The sequence below is a fragment of the Plectrocnemia conspersa genome, unplaced genomic scaffold (assembly GCF_051122295.1).
Source record: "Plectrocnemia conspersa isolate PC_06_02 unplaced genomic scaffold, ASM5112229v1 ptg000009l, whole genome shotgun sequence".
NCBI classification, from domain to species: domain Eukaryota; kingdom Metazoa; phylum Arthropoda; class Insecta; order Trichoptera; family Polycentropodidae; genus Plectrocnemia; species Plectrocnemia conspersa.
In genome coordinates, this window is record NW_028277173.1 from 25244948 (window position 1) to 25262726 (window position 17779).

Consider the following 17779-nt stretch of genomic DNA (forward strand, 5'->3'; position numbering starts at 1 on the left):
GATATGCGGGAACGGTCATTTGCATTATAGCATTCTGTTTCAGCTTGTACAAAAAATTGATAGCGAAAGGTCAAAATAATTGTAAGATTAATGTATTAAAATATGCAGTGTAGAAATAACTATACATTATATTTATTATTATTTTATTAATTTATTTATAATAATATATAACATATTTATTGAACTAAGTTATTGAATTCACAATCTCAATGTAGTATGGATTCATATTTTGCTCTCAAATGATGATCTTTATATATATATTTCCATTAATCGCCATATTTATTATATCGTTTCTCTAAGTAGGAATTATATAATTAATATTGATATTAAAGTCAATCTATCATATTTCTGATTTCTTTTATATAAATAATTTTTAATTAAAAAAACGCAGAACTGCGGAATCGGTCATCCGGTAACACCCGATATTAAAATTTCAGTCAAATAAAAAATATACTACATATTTTATTTATTATTGATATTTAGAACTATTAATAAAAAAACATTATAACATTCTGTCTCAAGTTGTACAAAAAAATTGATTGCGAAAGGTCAAAATAATTATTAGTTTAATGTATTAAAATATGCAGTGTATGAATAACCATGCATTATATTTATTATTATTTTATTAATTTATTAGCTAATAAAGCTAATTGTTTATACACTAAACACATATAATCAAAACATACATTGACAATGTATACATATAATAAAAAAATAAGATGAATATTTATTGAACTGAGGCTTTGAATTCACAATCTCTTTTATACATACTCTCAATTAATATGTATTTTATGATCTTTATATATATTTCAATTAATCTCCATATTTGTTATGTCATTTATATTTAGATTTATATAATTAATATAGTACAGCTATATATTAGTTTGTTTATTTATTAGAAAAAATTATATTTAGAATCTTAAAAATTGGGCGTCCAGTATCCGCACACCCGCTAGCAGCGGTAGCTAACGACAGTAAGAAACCGACAGCTAATTATTATTATTAAATATGTAATATAGATTAGCCAAATTTTTATGTATTATTTAGAATAAGCGGAGTAAAAAGAAAGTTAAGAAAATTTATTATTTTATTAAATATACAATCATGTAATTCTAATAATTGTTTTTTTTCTTTACAGGTAAGCATCACTCACTCTATTAAGAATGCTACAAACTGTAAAAGGTTTGAGAACTGCTCTTTGGTACGCATATTTTATATTGTTTAATTTGAACGTTCTGAAAAGTTCTTATAAAATTGTAAAGGGTCTAATAGATAATCTAATGAGACTTTATGTTCCTACGATTTGATCAGACCTCATGGTCATTGAGAACAATGAAGCTCATAAGTGTTCTTATTAAACTTTTTGTCATGCTCAATGCTTAGCTACTGAAAGTCATAAAAATCTTCCTTGACAATAATTTTTATTGGAATAATTCATATAAAATAGTTAAGCCGTGACCCAGACTCTGTCGCGCGTGCATCAACTACCTACAATTTTCCACTTTTCCGCTCGCTGCATTGGATTTTTGAATAAGCAGTAATTAGGGTCGCGTCCTCAGATTTTCTTCTTCCACTTCCACTTCCAAACCGGTCCGTTTCCCTTTCTTCGCGGCGCTTATCCGGCGTCACAATGTCGCGCTATCGGCGCCGGTTTTCCCTCTACTACTACGGACAATGCGCATTATCCGCCGTTATACAACCTCCTTTGTGGGTCTTCTCACCTGTACGTGTGTATGTGTGTGCAAAGCGACTTTGAATCTTCTGCACTTTGCGCCGTTGCGATTGTGGAGGTCGAGAGAGATTTACAAAAAATCGCCTTCCGTTTGGCGTTGAGAGATCGCTCCGTGTGTTGATTTTAAACCCTAAGATTCAGCGTTAAAGTTAGAATAAGACAATATGCTCTCTAAATAGAGTCAGTTTGATATTACGTCGTATCAATTTTTTTTAACGTAGCGTGTATTTAATGCATTTCGCCGTTGCTGGGGGTGGAGTCGCAATTGTATGTTTATTTCTTAACCGTTGCGGCCAGGATGACAGATTTTGAAAAGTATTTTGCAATAAACAAAAAATTGTTTAATAAATTAATTTCTTCCTCATCTAATAAATCGAATATACATATTTTTTAAATTGATTTTCTCCCTGTCGTAAAATAATTTGAAAATATTCTCGCAATAAAAATGTGATATATTATTACCAAATGTGTATTAATTGACTTAGCTTTAGTTTAAAAAAATCAGTCGATTGTGCTTAAGTGGTATAGTAGATTCATGCTTTAAATTGTAAATATTTACAACAAAATGATAAGCGTCACAAAACTAAGATTTTCGTCTTTGGCATACAATGTTAAACGCGATAAAAATAGTACTGTTACAAATATCGAAAATACAATAATTTTCTAAGCAACCTAATATTTTAATTTATAAAGCATGTCTTACTTAATTCATCAACATATTCATGAAACCTTTATTTATTTTCCCACTAAGTTTTTTTCTATAAAAAAAAGTACACGCGCAAACATACATAGCCAAATGTCAACAAAACACATTCTTAAATTTCATAACGAAATTCTACAAAATAATACACATTTCATAATAATAAAATAATATTTGTTTTCACTTTACAGGCATAAGTGTTTGTACACCTTACACGTGTTCAAAATTCATTTGAACAAATATAATACCGTTCAACTTCTATAAATGTTTTATTGGTATTTTAATGTCTTCGCAATAACATAAATTGGATGTTTTCGATTGGTGATTTATTATATCGCTAATTTAATCATATATGTTATATTCGAAAACATTTAAAAAGGTAAACTTTCCTTAAAAAACTTATCTTTCCTTGAACCGTGTGAGCATATTGCTTTGTGACCAATGTGAGCAAAGATCACCGAATCAGTCGTGCACTAATGGTCAATTCTGACAAATATTAATGGTTATTTTAGTGGAAGATTAGAAGTATACAACTATTTTTTAGAATATTAAATAATTCAATGTATCTGTAGGGTTGCGAAAGTTGGAGGGTAGACAGAAATTAAATCGTCTATCATTTACCCTTCAAAGTTAAATCGTTTACCGTTCAGCACTGATGAATAGCATATTGTAACATTTTCTAGAAAGCTTTTCCGATCTCGGAAGAATTTTTCTTCAAAGAGAAAGTTCCACAAAGGATCTTTGACAATTTTTTAAATGATAATTTTAGTTGAAACTCACATTGTCAGTATTTTTAATAAGGCATCAAAGATTCATGGGTTTGCAATGCGAAATGCGAGTCATATCAATAATGTGTATCTTACTCAGTATTTTATTTGATTTGTCGACAAATGGATATTTCACAAAATATTACAGAGTGTTTCGTGCAATATTTCTGTTCTTTTCCGATTTTTCTAGTACTTGATTTTTAGATGACCATCAAGGAAATTGAGTGCTCATGTCTTAAATATGGCTTTGAAAAGTAAAAGATGCAACGTAATTTAAGACTTTTTATTTTTAAATGTTGCGAAATTAATCTCGCTGCTCCTTTAAAGTGTATTTTTGATCTGATTCTCAAGACGTCATCATTTCCTGGTCATTAAAAATACTCAAAAGTCACCCATACCTATTCTTTAAAAGCGTGACAATTGTGAATCAATACAAATTGAAGAGTTGCGGTGTTGTCAGCTTCTGTTAAATTATTTATGTGGCAGTGTGGCGATGAGCACATTGTAAATTAATCCGAATTCTTAACGAAATATCTGCTGAGATAAATAACTTTTATACCTGCACTACACTCTCTGGAAGTTGTCCGAACCGAAGTTCAACTGAAGTCAGCCGAGGTCGCCGACTTCCGAGTAGCGGCTACACTGCCACAAATTTCATATGCCGTCCGGACGGCGGGCGTGAATGACGTACGCACAGCGGCTGCTGTCATGTACAGCTGGCACATTTGCGCGCGATCAAAAAATGTGCCAAATAATCGCAATTTTTAAATTGTCATATTATTAAAATTACGCTACTGATAATTATAATAGTTTGTGTGAGCACTCACCAATACAATATCAGAGAAAAAATTTCGGTCGTAAATATTCAATTTACGCAAAATCTTTGTCGGCTTTTGCAAAATGCCATAAGGCATAAAAATGATACTTCAGAATACGAACACTACATGTGTGACTATCCTAGATTCTAAATAAGAATTCGTTATGGCGTGACATTTATATAAACCGATCTAGAAAAATACATAAGGATATTCGAAACGATTTTTTAACAAAATCAAGTACCACTAATTATTTTTTAATTATTTAATTTTATATGAAAAAAATATCTGTTAGAAGAATATACTTTCAAAAATATAATTAATCCCTTTTGGTGCTCTAAAATATTCAAAGATGTCAGTAAAAGTCTATTGAAGTCCCCGATAAGCATGTGGTATTATAACTTGACCACGTGACCACGATGCAGCGCTCGACATGCGTGTTAACCATATGACGCCTACGCGTATACTGAAATTGAAGCGAGTTACTCGTTCTATCTTAGTTTGCGAAACACCATATCATTATCTCTCTCACTCTCGTCACTTAACACGCGAGAGAGCGAAAGGGGAAGTATCTCACCGCTCGCGCTCGAAAGAGCAGCTCCGATTTCGGTCCTTTTGCCGACAATGTTCGGAAGCGCTCGAAGCTGGCCAAGTCGACTGAATTACCCCCACTTTACCTCCCGTTCTCGGTAACCTCCGAGAGATTTTAGAGCGGGTAGAACCGAACTCGACTGAAGTAACCCACTATCCTTGGTCAACCTTGGCCAACTTCCAGAGAGTGTAGTGCAGGCATTAATGTTTATCAAAATTTGAAAACTAGAATAGTCGATTCTTTAACGCTTAATATTTTAACTTAACTGTTTTCGAATATTAACATCAATTTAATTCGAACTGTAATAATTATTGTTAATAATCAGTCATTGGCGACAAATGTTTTCAACGTTCCTAATAACATATTATTTAAATATCATTTTTGATGGATGGTTTTTAAATCAATACAGCCTTGCCGCTAGTGAGCGGTGTTGTTTTTTTTTCGAGCAAATGTTCATATCTAAAAAAACTAAACCGCGGCCGAATCCGTTACACGTGTAACGAAAAATCGCACGTTTTTTGCGCGAAATCTGACTTTAGTTTCCGCTCTTTGGAATGTAACGGTACGAAATCCACACTTTCTCGAATCACGATCTAAAAATCGCCTTCGGACAATTTGCCATTTTATGACTAGAGACCTTGCGATATCCGATAGGTATACCTTCAAGATTAATGACGAATTAGACATCAATATAAAAAACTTTCTCACACGATAGTCGCAGAATTCCATTAAACCATGAGCAAAAACAATTTTTCAAGCACAAGACGGATGTGATTTTTAATTTTTTTTAAGCTTATTTACCTCAGGGGTAGCTAAAAGTTTCGTCCTCTTCTCCCGCTTTTAACTGATATGCCTCACGAAACGAAGATTCTCGTCTTTCGCATATATTGGCATTTACTCTACACTCACATAAACTGCAATATAGCAAGATATATCTTATAGATTTTTTTGTCTCATTATCAACGTCGCTCTACATTCTTACGGATGCTTATCAGCAAAACATGAACTATGTCCCAGTTACACAGTTATTCTTCGAGTGTTAATTCTGACGCTTTAAAGTGCCTCATACAACACTCCTTATCCCTACCATAATAATATATTATAACATACTACATTATTATCGCCCACTGTTTATCAAACGCCTTCGAGCGCGTCGTAAAATCGATTTATTACAACAAAAGTGGATTTCATAATCGCGACCCATATTTCTTTGGCCCGAGCACTTCTTATCGAAAGAACTGTACCCATTTGTTGTGCTACGGCGAAATTGTTATTTACAAACGACAGATTTCCTTTCAGCTATTATATCGAAAGTAGAAACCTTTTCTCCTCAATACATTTTTATGGGTGCCTCCCTAGCGAAATTCGCAAAAACGAACAAAGGTCAGGTCGATTTGTTTGTTGGGCAATGAAAATACCAATATGGTGATACTCTTCATGAATCCAACAAAATTCAATGTTATAAAAATAGAATATCGTACAACTACTGTTTTGCTCAAAGCGTCATAATTATTTAATACCTGTGACGATCTAGACTAGACTGTTCTACTACCTAATTTATAAAAGTGCTTTTTGTGTGTATTGACAATTAAACACTGCTGTACTGAAGTCTTGTCAAATTAAAACTTAAATATATTTGAGAGCTTTCAGTTTTCAGCTCATAAGATATATGATTCTAACAACAAATTGTATTTATACTTCAATGTTTATATTAGCTTCTTCAAAATATAATACAATTAAGCCAGCGTTTCTCCCGATTCACAAAACATTCGTGAAATGCACTATTTGATATGTTCGTAAAACGTTGTTTTTTCAAATTACTCTTTAAATTTGGAAAAAAAGGAAAAGGTCACAGAGAGTAATATTTCGGGAATACAGTTGTTGCGGCATCACAACGGTATCATTTTTGCCCAAAATTACGAATTAGTAATAGAGTATGAACCGTTGCGTTATCGTGGTGTAAAATCCAAGAATTGTTTGCTCACACTTCTGGTCGTTTCCTTTTCATTGACCGTACAATCTATTAATAAGAATTCATAATCGAATAAAATAGTAACGAGAACTTTGATATTCGATCGAACTTGACGTCTTTTAATTGTTATTGATTAAAATTTTCAATTCTCTGATTTGACAAAGAATTACCAAATTTGTAGTCATTATCTTACGATTTTTTACAACATTTCTTTAAACGAGTTTTAAATAGATTTCTTGTACTTTCAAAGGCAAAGTTGTTCATTCGCGTCACGTTTGCTCGTCGCGTCCGAGCGCGTTAACCTCAGATTTATTTATGGCGAAAATCTATTTTCAATTTAAAGTATCTTACGAAATAACAGGTGGTGCATGTAAAAGCGGTTCGGTGACATTACACGCGTAATTTTATGTTGGTTTGTAAAAAAAACGAGCGGCGAATGAGCAGTATTACTGTAGCAACGCATTATTTACTTAAATCTGAAATACATAAGCAGGGCTTTTTTTGCCATGTAACGCGGTGGAACGGCGTTCCGGCAACTTTTTTCACGGTATTTCGGTTACTTCTCAACCGTCGGTCCCTCTAAAAAATTACCAAAACAATAACGACATATTTATCGAATTAAAAGTGCGAAATTTTAATAGTATAGGAGAAATTGGAATTTGTTCTTAAGAAATGTTTTAAAATTAACATTAACAGTAAATAACAATAAAAATGTACAGTGTAGTCAAAACCTTTACACGTAATTCATACTTTTCATTTAAATATAGCACAGTTTGAATACGTAAGTTTAGCATCAACATTTGAAAATCAGAACGAATCAATAAATTATTTATAACCTAAAAAGTTAAGGGTCCGGTTTTCGTACACTCACTAGCTGTGGTACCTCACAACAGTGAGGGACTAAACATACTAGTAAAAATAAGTTATACTTTAAGGGAAAAAACTAAAAAATCTTTTACAATTTTATTTAAAAATATAGAAAAAAAACAATAAATTAAGTGATAATTTGAGTAAATTTCACTGAAGATCTGGAACCATTGATATGTTGTCTTTAGCCTCTAAAGCAATATATGCTTTGATATTTTGCGCTTGTATTACGATTAGGGATTCTGAAGTCTCGGGTTTTTTCGATTCCCGGGACTCGAGACCCAAATTTTTAAAGTCCCGGGAATTCCCGGGACTCGAGACTTTAATTATTTTTCGTATAATCATGAAAAAAAATTATGGTAAAAAATTAACTTATTATTATTAACTTTAATTAACTTATTATTATTAACTTTAGTTCATTTATTATTATTAACTTATATTATTTGTGTTATAGGTACGATAGGTGAAAATTTATTGAAACAATTTAAAAACACTTTATTCGATATTTATTTAAATTTAATTTATTACAATTTTTTTAATCGAAATATTTATATCAATATTAAGTTAAAACCTTTACTTTTGTAAGGAAAAATATGTTTTTAAAAACACCAAGGCGTTTAATGATGAATCACTTAGCCTGTTCCTGGTTTTTGTGGCAAATATTCCAGATGTAGAAAAAACTCTCGCTTTCTGTAGATGTTGGCTTAATTGTAAGCAATGATTTGAATAAAAGCTCTAGATTCGGAGTTTGCTTGATAGTTGAGTCTAATATCTGAAACTCCTCTTTAAAGTTGATTTTTTTATTTCTAGTCGTTGAAATATTTTGGTGGTTCGTACGACAGAGTTGTGTTGATTTCAAATATTTTTTTTAAAAGGAAATTAACAATAATTTCGGAAGTTAATAAAGTGGCATCTCGACGACTTAGAGCTTCAACTGCCAGTTTTATAGGAATGAGTACTTCACAAATATTTTCCAATACGTGAATGTTCGATTCATTCCAAATTTGGCCGATGCCAAGATCAATTAATGATTTTCTAATGCAATTTCGTAACTTTCAAAATTTCGAGATCATGGGTAATAAGGAATTCCACCTTGTCTTCATATCGAGACATAAATTAAGCTCGACATTATATTCGCTCTTTACATATTTTTGTGAAATTGCACTTCGGAAAGTCTCGAGTCCCGGGTTATTAATTTTTAAATTCCCGGGACTCGAGACAGCAAAAAATCTTTGAATTCTCGGGAATAAATTCCCGGGTTGTCTCGACACAGAATCCCTAATTACGATACACGAGATTAGCGGGATAGTTTTGTTTCGTGAAATATTTTTTAATATGAAAATAACAGTGTTATTTAAATATTGGTATTTGATCGCTATTATGCATTTTTTTAAGATTAGTATAAAATGTGTATTATATTTTATTACCCACACCGAGCAAGCGTATCTAATTAATTGCTTATTGATTAAAATTTTATTTTTGATAGTTAACGCACTTCTATTAAATATAGGTCTAAGGCCCGCAATGACGGCAAGCTTTTTAGAGCGAAGTTCAAAAATATGTTTATTGAATTTAAGCTTTTAAGCGTAAGCCCAGGTATTTAACACTTGTTTTCCATGTTACATTACTGCCCTCATCATGCAGGAGAAGTAGTGGCAGAGTTTATTTCGATTGATTTTAATTTTTCGCTTCTCAAAGTATTTAATTATTATTTTATTTGATCATAAGTACCTGTAAAATAGCTGTATCGTCAGTTATGTAGATAAACGCGTATTTCTTTCATTTTTGGAATATCATTCGTATACAACATAAAGAAAAACAGTCCGAGCAAACTTCCCTGAGAAACTCTAGCTGTAATTTTATGCGGTATTAAGTGTCCATTATTTAGTGAAACAGCATAATTTTTACTTCTCAGCATAGCATTTTGTATTTGTATAGTTTATGAATCAAACCGTCATGTCATACTGTGTCAAAAGCTTTTTCTATATCTAACATATTATTGAGTTGTCATTGTTTGAAACTCCTACAATATACAACATTATTAATAAATATAAATGTGTTTGCTATGCCTTTCAGTATCTTATACACATGTCTAAATACATAAAAAAAATATTTTTGATTTTTTTATTCTTGAATGTAATCGTAGGCTCTAGCTTTTTTATCGATGCAAAAAGGTAAAAAGTCAAGTGAAATTCATTTCCACGACGAATCTTTAAATTTAGCTGAGAAATCAATGTATACATTTTAATGTGTTAAAATATTTCAATCTGACTGAACAACTTCTGTGTTTATGTAATTTATAAGCACATATAGTCTTTTAAATAGTGCAAATAATAAATAAACAAATTGTCAATATTCTCCGAAAAATCCTCGTTAGGTCATCATAAAACTCAAGATCGACTTATTGCTTATTTAAGATTGAATCCATCATTTTATCAGATGGCTTCTCGAAATCGAAAATATTTGTATGTATTTATCTTTAATGCATCTGTTGAACGTGTGAGTCTAAATCTTACATGGTCTTCTAGATCCGTGTTACTAATGCACCGATTTCATTATTTCACGGCGCCACTTTGTTATCGCCTCAGAACGCAAAACTGCGATTATTTTGGTTTCTTTTGACGAACATATGTGACTAAGGTCATGTTCTGTGCGTTCGGACGATCTTTGCACTTGAAGAGATAAATCTGCTTTATCACCTTTACGTATCGATGCCCAACGAGCGTTCATTCATACATCGGCGGTGCGATAACCCCAGTTAACGTTAGGTGATTTTCCACAGATCAGACGATTTTCCTATCTGACCTCATCAGTATGTGTTCGCTGGTCAGATATTGTGGCTGCTATTGCTGCGTCATTGATATACTTTATTCCAGACGAGACGTCTGGGCATCCTTCACAATGGATAACGGTAGCCTTGGGACTGAATTTATTATCTGGATGATGCGCCGTTAAACGGGCGATTAACCGAAGGTTATTTGTAAATCGAGGGAAGAGCGATTTATGCCTGCGTCCGGTGCAACTGTGAGTTGTTATTAAGTTGATGTGTATTGATAGACCTAAACATATAGTGTAAATTTAGGGTCACTTATATATTTTTGAAGAAAAAAACAAGTCATGAAACAGAGGTCCGAGATAAACATGTGTATATTTGATTGTTCACTGAATTTAAAATATTCTTAAATTTTATTGAACGTACACACAACCCATAGCTGTGAAGTATGCGTGTTCTGTATTCGTATCCTAACATATTTTTGTTCTTTTAATGCATTGCTTTATGTTTTCATTAAATCAGAGAAAACCCCTGAGTAAAGACAGTTTCTGAAGTGTCTTTGAAAAAACCCAGTAAAATAATATTTTACGACAATAATTTAGGTATTTTAATTACTTAATTTCAGGATTAATAGCTGATTGGTTAAGCATCTAACTGACTTTTCAAGTCAGTTAGATGCTTAAAAAAAAGGCGATGGTCGACTAATAGTTTCTGTCTGTCAAGTGATTGGTGATACGACATAGTACTACATCTTTCGAGGAAGCTTTGACGAATGGGAGATAAAATAAATTGAGAACGAATCGCATTAGCCCAACCTCTAAAATCATCCCCTTTAATGAAAACTTGTTTTTATGTGGCCGTGCAATATTTACAAAATATACTTTAAACAAAGCTTATTCGATGAGAATTCATATGTGTTTCTTATCCAGAATAGTTTCAAAGCTTATGAAGAAAGGGCTTTTATGCTAATTTATGACTATTCATGTTAATTAAAGACTTCAAGTAAGTCTGCGTGGTTATTGTGCAATTCTGGGTGTTCTGCCGTTCTCATTTGCCATTTTGTTATAACCCAAACCATTATCTTCTGCAGATTTTGAATAGATATAGTATATTCATATATACACCTATACTAAGGGGACCCAAAAGTAACGAGACTCGGACTGTGGAGGGAAGGAACTTTAAACGAACGAGTTTTGGGTGGTGGGGTATTGTAGAAGGAACCACTATGAATCAGAATGCGACGTTTCGTCGCCTAGAGAGGACCTGTTCGTGCGTAACATTTTTTTTATCAAAACAACTTTTTCGCAAGTGGTGAAAATGTGAGATGGTTGACGCTTTGAGACCAACGCGTGGCGTTAATAATTTGTTTTCTCTTGAGAAAAACGGCCGTGGGAATTCATGTAATGCTTTAAACAGCTTACAAGAAGTCTACGACTGGTTTTAGCCAGTGGAAGACGGCTTATTCTCCTCATCCGAAAAAAGCACGTCAGGTTAAGTCAAACATCAAGGCAATGCTCATTTGTTTTTTTTTTTATTCCTGACGTGTTGTGCACGCAGAGTTTGTTCCTCCAGGCCAAACAGCTAATCAACACTTCTACATGGAGGTATTGAAAAGGGTGAGAGAGAGAGAGCATCAGGAAGAAAAGGGTGAATTTTAGCGCACAGTTCTTCCATCATGACAACGCACCAACTGTGTAGCAGTTTTTGTGCAAAAACTGAATGACACCGATTATTCACTAGCCCTACTCGCCTGACTTGTGACTTATTTTTTTTTAATTGAAAGGTTAATGTTATAGTACAGGGTAAAACAAAAATCGCTAGAAGGGTTAAAATACACCCAATTATGTAAGTACCAGAACGTTTGGACAAGTGCATATTGGTCGATGGAGAGTACTTTGAAGGTGATCAAAATTTGATGTAAAAATAGAAGAAAGTCTCGTTATTTTTGGGTTCTCTTCGTATATATATTATATATTATTATCGAAATTTTTAAAGTGAAATGAAGAGAATAAAATGTTTTTTAGAAACAAATAATTATTTATCAAGAAAGCTTTAGTAACAAAAAATAGTTAATAATTAAAGACAGTGATAATCAAAGTAAGCTACGATTATTGCTATTTAAAAAAAGTTTTAAGAAACATGTACTTATGTTACTTTATGTATTTTCATCATTCATATTTTTATTCAATTTTTTCGAAAGAAAATTTTAGTATATTTTTCGTTGATGAAGAAAATTGAAAATTGTGTTTTTATTATTTTCTTACACGTTTTGTCGTTCTATCTATGAAGATTCTTAAGTACGTGTAGCGCGATTTATCCCTGATTTCCATTATCTGTCTACTTCAATTGATTAGTGATGCTGGAGAACATCCATAGTTTCGCACCGGTTTACTCTATTGCGGTTGTCACTCGCGACAGCCTAAGTAGGAGGTCGGACTCTATATTTTATGTTATTAACGCTATGTATTTTTTGCTCTTGAAGTTCAATAACTATACTATATGTATATATATAACGTGAACAAGTTTCGTTATATAGTTTGGACGATCTTCAGGTCGACAGAAATCATTCGAAGCGGATGCAATAATGACGTAGCACTTAGTAGTTGTAATTTTGACCCTGACGATGAATCATCTACTACAGTCGCAACGTCATCGTTCTACCAAAGGACCTTTCCACGGCCGATCCATCATCATTCGATTCCCTGGATTCATTTATATAAGCTTATATTATACATACTTTATTTATTTATACACTCCGATCAAGGTCAAAGGATATCAACGCTATCGAGGTGTCCGAGACCTCTATCGATTCGGACACAGTTGTTTTTTCGGATGTGTTCCTCTTTATCATAGAGTCGTTTGTTTGCTTGTAAAAACACATCATGAATGGTCGAGAGATAAGGTGTGAATGGGTGGATACTTTGGACCCGTAGTAAAAATCGGTCGGTCTCTAAATTTAGCCGCTACGCTGTTATGTTTCGGTCGGTCGGGTTTCGTCCATATTTTCTAGGAGTGCCAAGAGATCAAGATCAAACGGAGCGGTTTCCTTTTCGCCGTTTGGTTTAATTAAGTGGGACCCTCCGTGAATCCCGGGCTATTTCGGTTTCGTTGTTTGATACGAACTTGGTCGTCGTGTTCTGTGTCAAAGACACGAGGGAGTTTAAAAAGCGGGTGCGCAGTATCGCTGACACGACTTCATTCGAATACATAAAAAAATATATATTTCAGAGGTTTTCTTATTTTATTATAAAAACTATATTCTCTGATTTAAATTATAAAATAATATTTTTCCCACAAAAATAATATTTCTCTAGCGTTCCAGTCCTTGATCTTCTAACCAATATCGCTTATTCGGGGCAGAACCAGATTTATTATTGTATAGACTCTTTGGCGTGCAATGTAAATTAGAAATCGACATAATTGCCATTATTTTTATTTTCTAAGATACTGAGTTTCGCACTTGTTTAGCGAAGATATTTAGTACCGATCCTTTTTTTTTGTTATATTAAGGTCCAACGGTTTTTTGCACTTCTTTGGATATATGTATTAATAAACGTTCGCTCGGATACGCATAATCGATAATTTGTGCATGCCGACAAAAATATTTTTATGACTCTTATAGTGAGTCTTTCGCAACTAATTTTGACGATTATGGGTGGTCGCGGTATGTACATATGTATTTTTATCGTTTTTATTATTGTAGTGATGTATATGATTATTTCGAACATATATGTATATTTTTATTGCTATAGTCAATTTATCATTTGTGACGCCTAGGTATATACATTATTTTGCTGGCATTCGATAATCAAGCAACTAACTCGTGACGTTTTTTTAGTTATATTTATAAACCGTTCACGTGTTGTATTAGTGATAAAACCGACTTGAAGCTGAATTCATTTTGTTGTATAGATATCATTAATTCGAAAAATATAACTGTATAAATATTTAAAAAATCAGTTTTATTTTTATTATTGATATTATACATTTTCACCGGTAGATATATAGTTCTACTAGTAAATAAATAATTTATCTGATAGGTGCTAGTGAAATTTAATGCTGTTCCTAACTGTCAATTGACAGATGTAAAACGTGTAAATAAACGACGTAATTGGTGGTTTTCAACTGTAAGTTATAGAGCGACACATCCCCTCCTCTGTTAACCCTTTGAGTAGTGAGTTTTATACACAATTCTTAATTTGTTAGTATACAACTAGGAGTGAGTTAATTTTACGTATTTACATGAATTCTAAATTAAATTCTAGAAAAAATCAGTGATTCTCAATGTTTTATTGCTTCGATTTATTATACTATTTTTTGTATTATTATGTTTTAATAATTTATTTTGCCACTTTTTTATTATTAAATTTTGATAATTTAATTTATATATTTTTTATATATATGTAATTCGGCTTTTGTGGATTTTTTTATCATTATTTTTGTGCTCAATTACACCTGTGGCCAATTGAATGTTGATATGGTGGTTCTTAAACATATTTTGTATATTGATGCATTTTTTACACTTTTTTGAAATTATTTTAGATAATTATAATTGTTTTCCGTCAATACTGTTAAAAAATACGAGTATTGTAAAATTAGGAAGGTATAATAGCGTAAATTCTGGGAAAGGTGCATTTTTTCCGTCGTCTCTGCTAGTGCATAATGGCGAGCCTCCAACTCAGCACGTGCGCGCAACCCTTTTTTTTGGTTCTATTCTTAGAAAACAATATCGAGAACATTTAAAAATTAGAAGTTTATTAGAACACGTTTATAACATATTAACAAAATTATTTTACGTAATTTCACCTTTATTTTTAATACATTTTTCTATTCTGCCTGTCATTGATAAATACAGATGTTCAATTCTTTTAAGATCGATCTTCTCTTCCCACACTTACATGATATGTTTTTTCAGCTCGGCTAAATTTTTGTTCGTTTTTTCTAAATTGTTGTTTAATGTTTTTCAATTGGGTTCAGGTCTGGGCTGTTTACTGGCCATGTTAATGATGTGATTCCCATTAACTCTTTGAATTGTGTAATCTATAGATAGAGGATTAGTTTAGTGAAAGTTTGAATGTCAAAACTATAAATGGACTCACAGAACGAGCTCGATGGCATGGCGCAGAATCGTCTTGCAAAATGGGTTCAGCAGTATGTTGGGAAAGTTTTTCAAGGGTTGGAATAAATTCGTTTTATACAACCAATTTATTTATTTTTGCATTCATTGTGCTCTAGATAAAATTTACAGAGCCCAAACCATAAGCTATCATGCATCCCCAGATCATCACATAAGGTGACTGCTTGATAAATCGATTAATGCATAAGGGATGAAATCTTTTTATACGGCATACAGCGGCATACTATTTGCTCCAAACAGATTAAATTTGGTTTCGTCGGAGAAAACCACTCTTCTCCAATCTTCGACGGTCCAATGGCGATGAGCTTTTGCCCATTCAAGGCGATTCTATTTCATTTCTCAGTAAATAGTGTTTTTTGCTGGGTTTCGCGCTTTAAATCCAGCTTCAAACAAACATAATAATAATAATACATTGTAATTATATAATAATAAAAAATAGTAGAAAAAATATGTATATTATTTAAAATGAGAAATATGTCAGGTATAAAACAAAAAAAAAGAATCTACAATAGTATTCTATTGCCCCATTTCAATTATTGTGCAATAATATTAGTATTTAATAATAAATAAAGATGTACATAGAATAAACACTATAAATAGTGATAATTTAAGGGTGGATAACAGGCGCGTACGGTGAAATACATTCCCTTTCGCTCGCTTGCGTGTTAAGTGACGAGAGTGAGTGAAAGATAAGGGCGTACGAAACGCATTTAACGCACGCCTATCTCTCACTCACTCTCGTCACTTAACACGCGAGCGAGCGAATGGCAGGTGTAAGAAAGCGAAGCCAGGTGAATATTGTACAATCCGCAGAAATAAAAAAGCTCCTTCGTACAAAATAAATAACGTAAGAAATAAATTAAAATATTAATAATTTTTTATTTTGTTAATCGCTTCACCAAACCAAGTTAGTTTCTCATGTCGCCGCTTCGTTAGTCCGTGTTGCCAGTATACCCAAGGTAGTTAACTAAGTCGGCCCCAACAATATTATGATTTTTGTGTTTTTATTTTTTAACGTAACATTTTAGTACCTCGGCAATACATCAATCAATAAAGTACTTACAGCACGAATAATAAATATAATTAGTTTATTCCTCATGTAACAAAATGTCATACGTTTTAAATCGCGTGGATTTTTTATTATTACGCTATTTTGACGTGGCTAATTATACGTTTGTACATATATTTTATAAATGTAATTTTGTGCAAATTTCATTAACGGCCCCGTCACTTATGATGTAGATATTGTTTATATAAGTAAATAGTTCAAATCACTTTTCAAGAAAAATAATTAAAATTCGTGTTGTACAGAGTTATTGAATTGTTTCTTTTTATGATATAAGAGGCACTGAAATAAAAAAAATACGTATATACGCAAAGAGTTTGTTTGTTTTCACGCGCACAGAAAAAGAAATCGTGACGTAGGTCAGTTCTTTTGAAACTTTCCGTCCTACGACGAATTTGAATAATCAAAGCTTGGTCCGGTCGCCAAAGTTCGAGGTCGGTCAATGAAGAAATTCGCAGAAACACAGCGGTGACCCCAAAAATTGAAATTTTGAACGGAAAACGCTAAAAAACTGGACAACAGCGGCCGGCGGCGTCGTTGCCAGGGGAAGCTTTGTATATTCGATCACGCGTTGAATTGTAAATCGAATGAGGCTATTAGTTTTCAGTCAATGTCAATTGATTCTAATGTCAACGTAGGTAATCCCCCAGTGTCCTCGATTTTTTTCGGAAAAATCGCGAATCACGAGGAAAAAAAGAGGCCGACGCGTGCCGCGCCAGACAGCCTTCGGAGTTAATGAGTTTTTCTTTTTCGGATGTGTTTAATGGCTCTTTCTTGTGGCACTTGGCGAAGTTTGCGATCAGATTTAGCATCGGAAAGAGTTTCTGAGTGTTGATGGAAATTCTTCTGCATCTGTGTGTTTTCTCGGTGGGTTTTCTTGATGCTCGCTCTTCGACAGACGTGCGAAATGGCATACATAATGCATGAGGCCGCTTTATCATCAAACGCGGCCATTGGTATTCAAAGATTATCATAAATCTTGCGAGAGAATAATGTAAGTATCAAATCGGCTTTCGATTTATACTGAAATATGTGACGTTGCAATCATGAAGGGTTAACCCTTGCCATAGTTTAGTCACGTATTTAATGTTAATTTTTACTTGTAAGAAAGATTTGGCTGTACCAATTTTTTATTTTCTTTGAGCATATGCAGAAGTTTATGATTTGTGGATGTTGCACTGTTATATATGGTTGGTATTGCTCTACATTCAAATCATAATGAGACAGTGTTCTTTTCAAACCAATAGGCCTTCATCCAAGATGTTTCGGGATGACTCATCACATTTTTCACTATGTAAATTCAACTTATTCCCTCTTCATTCGGATGAATGTTGTCCTGGCTTTTTCGATCCGGCATT

The 17779-nt window shown here is 32.9% G+C and overlaps 1 protein-coding gene and 1 long non-coding RNA gene across 2 annotated transcripts in view; one reads left to right on the forward strand and one right to left on the reverse strand.

Annotated features, from left to right (window-relative positions):
• The window catches only part of LOC148232412 (insulin-like receptor), a 205864-nt gene that overhangs the window by 59058 nt on the left and 129027 nt on the right, over window positions 1-17779 (forward strand). The gene's annotated exons all lie outside the window — the stretch shown is intronic.
• Window positions 5158-17779, reverse strand: part of LOC148232413 (uncharacterized) — a 267931-nt gene continuing 255309 nt past the window's right edge. Inside the window, exon 2 of the long non-coding RNA XR_015810568.1 lies at window positions 5158-6281. This is a non-coding gene — a long non-coding RNA (uncharacterized LOC148232413). The remainder of the gene's footprint in view (window positions 6282-17779) is intronic.